The following is a 7,801-nucleotide window of genomic DNA, read 5'->3' on the forward strand; positions in this document are numbered from 1 at the left end:
TTAGTATATTCAAAGAATTATACAACCATTACTACAGTTAATTTTAGAACGTATTCATTATTTCAAAAAGGAATTCCCATGCCACTAACAGTCACTCTCCATTTATTCCTAAACTTCTAGCCCTAGGCAACCACCAATCTATTTTCTGTCTCTGTGGATTTGCCTGTTTGGGACATTTTGTGTAAGTGGAATCATACCTTTACATGATTGGTGCTTGTGTCTGGCTTTTGCACTTGAAAACTTAATGTTTTCAAGATTCATCCATACACTGCATGTATCTTTATGGCTGAATAATATTTCATTGTATGGATAAGCCATATCTTTTTATCCATTCATTAGTTGATGGAGTTTTGAATTATTTCCACTTTTGACAATTATGAATAATTTTGCTGTGAGCATTTCTGTGAGTTTTTGTGGTTTGGTTTTAATAGAAATTACACTTTCTTTTTGAACTCTTACTTGCATTATGGTTAGGAGCAAATGTGTATTCTGGAGTTAGACTGTTTGTGTTCAGATTTTCAACTTACTATCTGTATGACTTTGGAAAACTTTCTTAGCTTCTTTGGGCCTCAGTTTTCTCACCTCTAAAAGGGGGACAATAACAGCGTCTACTACATAGGATTGTTGTTAAGTGGATTAATTTATATAAAATGTATGGAACAATGCCAGGAACATAGTGACTGGTCTATAAATATTTGCTAACAATGTAATTGTTTATGTAATATTTATTGAATTACGTAATTCTGGTCACAGATTATAGAAATGATCCCTGAAAGTATAGTCTTCACATAATTCTAATAGCAGATGCAGCTGGTAAAACAAGATTGGGAACAAACGCAACTGTTTCTTGATAAACTTAAATTGTGGGCTCATTCAGTGTGCGGTCACATCTGTCACAATGGACACAATGGAAATGGAAAATTGTTAATTAAGTTAACCCTGTGGGAGGTTTAAAGGAAGGTCAGTTAAGAGGGCTTCTTCCATGTTGGGATTGCTCACAAAGATAAGGTTAAAAATTGGAACTTAGATAAACTTGCAGATGGATCGTTGCCTTGCATCTTTATATACTTTATTATTTATTTTGGTTCTGCATTTAGAAAGGAGAGAAACATGCATTCAGGAGGGAATTGTGTCTAGAAGCATCTAAGTTCCCTCATGTTAAATAAGACCAGCAGTACCAACTCCATCTATTTCGCAAGGCTGTTTTGAGGGTCGATGAAGATGCATTGTGAAATCTGTGAACTGGAAGTTATTTTTTTTAATTATTTTGAGGAATAATTAACAAATTTAATTGTAATGTTTAAAGTATACAACATAATGATTTTATATACCCTCTCACATACACATTGTAGAATGAATATCAAGATCCAGACAATTGACACATCTGTTACCTCCCATAGTTAACATAGCCAACTCTTCTTCATATGTGTGTGTGTGATGAGAATGTTTATGATCTACATTCAGCAACTTTCAAGTATGTAATATATTATTCACTACAGGGGTGAATCTGGAGGGCATTATGCTAAATGAAACAAACTGGAAAGAGAAAGGAAAAATTATACATAGAATCTTAAAAAAAAAAAAAAAGCTGATTTTATAGACACAGAGAATAGAATGGTGGTTGCCAGGGCCTGGGGATGGGGGGAGGCAGGGGAAATGGTGTGATGTGGGTCAAAAGGCTCAAATTTTTAGTTATAAAAAGAATAAGTTCTGAGGAGCTAATGTACACCATGGTGACTGTAATTCTCTTACGATGCGATACCATATATGGGAAATGAAAATCATTATTGGAATTGTTGTTTGAAGATTTGGGTATCTGTTTGATGTGTAAGTGATTTGAGTCAGGAAGGTAAAAACCACCCTAGGTCTTTACCATAGAAAGGAGGTGGAATGCAGGGAATTTGGAAGGGCAAAACTTGAGAGTCATTGGACCAATAGTCTCAGATGCCTGCAGCAACCAACATGCATACATCTCAGTAAGGTGCCCCCAAGCCTGGGGCGAAACCTCCTGAGCTCTCTGACTAGATCATACCTGCAGCAACTGCCACCTGGGAATGATAGCTTCTCTTCCTTTTCTGCCCTCCAGCTCTCACGGAAGCTTCTCTCACTGAAGGACTCTCCCTGGGTCTTTGCTGGCAAAAGAATCTGGAAACATACTTTGCTGGCTTTATACCCTTGCAAGCTCAGAGGGGAGCTCAGAAGGCAGGGACGGTGCCGAGTGTCAACAAGTCGTATCCAGCAGTGACTGGCAGTTTGAATTTGAAAATATTTCCACTGACACGTTGTGCTTAATTGGGTGTTATGCAGATTTTCCTGTTTTTCTTGTATTTCGTTGCTGGTCCAGAGCGCTAAAATGATGGGTGGGAGGAAAAGGCATGGCTTCTAATAATGCATGCCCATTTGAAAATTCCATTTGAAGGGCTTTCCTCCAAGATGATGGCTGGACAGGTCTGTATTTGGGGCTTAAGGGAAATGGAATCTTGTCCAATTTAGTGGCCACACAGAATTAAAAGAGATGTCAAATATTTTTGAAACATCTTGATCGGAAGCATTTTGAATGAAGTAAGAGAAAGTGGAATGTGCATTTACGAAAGCAAAAGGTGATCAGTTTATAAATAACAGTTTTGTGTATATTTTGAAATTTATTTAAACATAATCTTTTCCAAGAAGGTTTGAAGTAAAGGGATTGACAGTATATTAAGCATGATGTCCACGGAGTTGTATCTGTTCATCCGTCTGTGTATTTTGGGTAGGTATTTTTCTTCCTCCTTCTCCTGGGACCAGGAGAACGCCCCAAAGACCATTTGGTAGTGCTTGTCAAGGCAGAGGAAGAGATGCCAATCTTTTAGTCATAAATCTCTCCCAGGACTAATGCTTATCTTGGCAACATCAAGGGTCCAGGTGCCCTGAGTTCATTTCAAGTGCAACGAAAGGAAGCTGAATGACTAACTCGGGGTGAGGCTGAGAGAATGATCAGTTGGCTTGGGGTGGCTGGTAAAGCAGAGTAGAATTCCAGGTAGGGAACCATGTAACACATTGTCCCAGCGAGTACACTCTGGATGGTGAAAGGAAGCACTAAACATCAGTAACATCACACACTTTCTTGACATATTTGCTTATGTCCTGACAGATTTTTAGAAGGTAATATAGTTATATTAAAAACATTTTCAAAAATAAAAATTCTTCCGAAATACAACATATATATTTTTGTATGTTAAGACAAAAAGATCAGATACATTATATATTACTTATCTGAAAATTTAAGATAGCATAAGTGGAATGATTATATTCCTGTACTTCAGTTAGTTCCTTAGTCATATGTGTCTCTAGTAGAATGGAGCAGCATGCAGAAGTTTTCATGCACCTTGAATACTACAACTTGGTGCACGATGTGGCCAGCAAACATAGCAGTCGTCTTCCCTCCACTCCTGATGGGGTGTCAGCTGTTCCCAAACATGTGTGTCCAGAAGCCTTGCATACAGTCCTTGAAAGGAAAGCATTAGCTCCGTTGAGTCTGGAAAGATTTGGGGAAAGAAAGACTAGTTATTATGGGTTGTCTTTCAGATGCATTTGATGTATTAAAATAAGAACTCTAGGTGGGGAGGGTATAGCTCAAATGGTAGAGCATATGTGTAGCAAGCTTGAGGTCCTGGGTTCAATCTCTGGTACCTCCTCTAAAAATAAATAAATAGACCTAATTACCTCTCTGCACAAAAATAAAAAAGGAAAGAAAGAAAGAAAGAAAGAAAGAAAGAAAGAAAGAAAGAAAGAAAGAAAGAAAGAAAGAAAGAAAGAAAGAAAGAAAGAGAGGAAGGAAGGAAGGAAGGAAGGAAGGAAGGAAGAAAGAAAGAAAAGAAAGAAAGAAAGAGAAAGAAAGAAAGATAGATTTAAAAAAAAAAAAGAACTCTTCACTCCACATAAATGTCACATACTACTAGATGAAACCACAAATGTAGATAGAAATGCAAAGTAGAACTCATCCCAATGCTGAATATCAACTGGATTCAAAGAAGGGTTCCACTACTTATTTGTGCAAGGAAGTCGTGCCTCAGTTTTCTCATCTGTAAGATGGGAATTCTATGCAAATTGTTTTGAGGTCTAAGTAAGTTTAAAAATGCAAAATACTTAGAGCCTGACGCAAAGAAAAAGTCCTAGCAATTACTTTTATATTATATAGAAATCAATGGACCAGTGTTGGTAGAAAGTTGACGAGGAGGTAAATTATATAACTTTTTTACCAGCTCTCCATGTCAGGCACCCTGTGACCTCTAATTACGTCTCCCCAAAACACTACTCTTAAAGCACAGGCTCCAAGTACTTGTTACTTCTGGGAGCTTTAATTTGTGGGAGTGATGGCTCAGCAGAACAGACTCCAAAGAGACCCTCTTGATTGCATTTGTGTTGAGAGACAGTGTAAACATCTGCACACCTTGGGAAGAAGCACCCTGCCTCTGGGTAAGTAAAACACATGCAAATTCCCCACCACAGAATCAGAACTACATGTGGGGAAGGAGGCGTGCTGGTCACAGGGACAGGGTGGTAAAACTCACTGAGAAAAGTGAGAGGTCTTCAGAACTCACAAGGGTACCTTTCTAGCTGAAGACATCAGAGCACACGGCCTTCAGAAAAAAATGAAGCTTTCTTCTGCTATCTGTGAAACCATGACGTTAATGACACTGTAGGAACGTTTTGCTTTCAGCACTGCTGATACCAGAACATGTTTTACCTTTCTGTTATTTATCAGCTGTCCCCTCCACTATGCTCGTAATTGGGGAAATGCAAATTGATCCATTGAAATAACTTTCCAAATATTGGCATAGTGAACCCCAGGAATGACAGGGTTAAAAATTGTATGAGGAAGACATTTTTGATTACTGGTTCCAAACACTTACTCTAACAAGCTTATAGAAAAAGGGACATTCTTGTCAGTCAACACAGAAGTGCTTCAGAATATCTGCAGATAGAATAAAATAAGTAATTTTGATTAGAGACTTGAATGAGAAGCTGGACAATTCCCAAGAATCCAGGCAGTATCTTTCTTTCATCTCAGCTGGTCGAGTCTTCTCTCTCTAAACCTTGGCTGCCCTTGCCCTCTAGTTATTTGGTATAATGTCTGTCTTACATTTGCAAGTTTCTGTGTTCCTGATCCTCTCCCTTAGTCCCCAAGCCAGATTCCCGGTCTCCTTGTTTATCCTAACCCTTTCCTTCACCATCAATGAAATATTATGCTTTTGTGAGAATTTGTTCCAGAGCTTGAACAACTAGACACCTATGGAGGGTTTGGTGTCAGAAGAACTAAATTTCAGGATGGGTGTGAAAAGTCACTTTGGAACTCTCCAGCCCAAGTTCAGGGACGTGTCTTGAGAGTCTTTCTTTACTGTATCCTCACCTGTTGCTTCTCTCCAACCTGAGACAGTGTCGACCTCAATCCAACTCCCATCTTCTTCCGTGTCCTGTTCTCACCTTAGTCTTCAGTTTCCTGAAATACGATGATGCCGAGTCCCCCACAGCACCTGCGTGCCTGCCGCTCAGAATATTCACCTACTAGTCGATCATCTAGGACCAAATGGCCTCATGTAGAATTGGTCCTCCAGGTGGACTGCAAACAGGCAGACCAAGTGCCTGGTTAGGGGCGTGGGAAAAGCCTGGCCCCTCAAACTGAAGACAAAATTTAAGTATTCATAAAAATCGCTAATGCTTATTTAAGGCTTACTATGTGCCTGGTGCTACTCTAAGCCCTTGACATACGGATAAACTCTTTAAACCTTCACAGCGGTCCTAGGAAGGACACTACTGTTACCCTCAGGAAACAAAGGCACTAAGAGGTTTTTTTGGGGTTTTTTTGTTTGTTTGTTTGTTTGTTTTTATTGTCCAAGTCACAGAATGAGTAAGTGGAAATGGCCAAGCGGGAATTTGGACTTAAGCATCTGACTCCGAAGTCCAGACTCAATCTCACCTTCCAAATGAAAGAATTTGATATTTAAGGGAAAAATGAATCATCTTGAAAACATAAGATGTTGGTTAGACTAACACTTATTTGATAGCCCAGAATTATTTTAATTTTTGCTAATTATGGATTTGTATAGGGCAAACACTAAGACCTCTTTCGTGTTAGGGCTTTAGAGTTTTTAATATGACCTCGGGCCACTTTTAGGCTGTGAGGACTTGGGCAGTTTAAGTCTCCGAGCCTCAGTTTCTTGTTTTATATAAACAAAACATAATAGAAGTGTTCTGTAGTGCTGTTTGGATGGAGAAAGTTAACGTCTTTGAGGCATACTGTGGTACAGAAGCACATGTAAGTACTCAACAAATGGTAACAATAACAGTTGGCATTTGACGAGTGATAATTAGGAGGCAGGCAATGCCTGTATATGATCTCAAGTCATCAAATGAAGGGATGCTAGCTATAGAAAAACACTATCAAGTTAAAAAAGTTTAAATCCCTCTAGTAGGACTCAAATGTAACTGTTTCTTTTTCCTGTTTTTTTTTGTTTTGTTTTGTTTGGGTGGGGGCAAGGCTTATTGCAAGATTTTTGAGTACCACAGAAGTATATAACTTAGTATACTTCTTAAGAAGAATTATTCAGACATTACTAACCATTAAAACAAAAGAGAAAACCATCTACATGTCGGCACTAAAGAGTAGAAACTTTGTACTAGGAAGTACCTGTGGGTAATACAATTCTCTCAGAATGTTTATGTCTGGTTTTCTTATTGCCCAGTTTCAGAAGGATTCTGTGGTTTAAGAATGAATATGTTGAAGTTTGGGTTTTTTTTTTTTTTTTTTTTTTGAGTGATTTCACTTTACAAGATGTACACTTGATGAAAAGAAATGTGATTTTCTGAAGTACGGTGACACAATTTATTTCCAACCGATAGGTATAAATTAATGTAACAAAGGGCAGTACTTTTTTAAGTCTTACTTCAAATTGAGGTATCTCACCTTGTTTCTTGTTAGAGTGCAAGAAAATCTACTGACAGTGATGAAAATAGTGCTACTGTTTCCTCTCCCAGCATCATTCTTGGAGCCTTGACATTTGAATTCACAAGTTAGCTTTTATTTTGAACAGTTGTAGAAAATACACATTTTTAAATGCCAACAACTTACAAGCAGTTTCCCTTTTCCTAGCAATTTACTGGTGGCATTCACTCACATGGTTTTGCATTCCTGTTGACCTAACATGATCTAGAAATGTTGTTATGTTGGGAGAAAACAGTTCCATAATTTCTAATGGTTTAGGCTACTACGTGATTCAATCAAGAATGTGTGTCTTTGCGTGTGTGTGTGTGTGTGTGTGTGGATATAAGTACGTTAATTAAAGAAGCTAATTTATTGTTCAGTGTCCAAGGAAGAAGGTGTAAAGGCGAACAGCTTTCACTGTGAGCTTGCTGAGAATTCAGATGTAAATGATTTCACATGGCAGAGGTTCATAAAACTATAGATGGTATAGAACAAAAATCAGTCAAGAAAAAAATTGAATTAAATGAAGACCAGTGACAGCACATTAAACTGCATTAGGATTGACAAGAGGGTTTTCTATGGTTTAGTAAAGTACTTTGCAGGTTTCTGTGACCTCCTGGATGTACTTGTACAATGACTGCAGGAGGGGCATGGGAATGTGACAGTCCCTCATATTTGCATTAATACCAAAGTCTCTGAGAAGTTTAATGAGAGGGAAACGTTTGGAAAGATTTCAAGGTTAGTCTCATGCATTTGTGAGCATATTTATGTCTAAGGTTATTTATTTAGCTTGGGATTATATCTTAACAACCACAAAACAAGAGTATAGACGACCCTGAT

General features: G+C 38.1%; 1 pseudogene; it reads right to left on the reverse strand.

The window, feature by feature from the left end:
• Window positions 1–701: 701 nt before the first annotated feature.
• On the reverse strand, window positions 702–785 carry LOC123618351 (small nucleolar RNA U3; annotated as a pseudogene).
• Between the last annotated feature and the right edge of the window lie 7,016 nt (window positions 786–7,801).

Source organism: Camelus bactrianus, chromosome 5 (assembly GCF_048773025.1).
Source record: "Camelus bactrianus isolate YW-2024 breed Bactrian camel chromosome 5, ASM4877302v1, whole genome shotgun sequence".
Lineage (NCBI taxonomy): Eukaryota > Metazoa > Chordata > Mammalia > Artiodactyla > Camelidae > Camelus > Camelus bactrianus.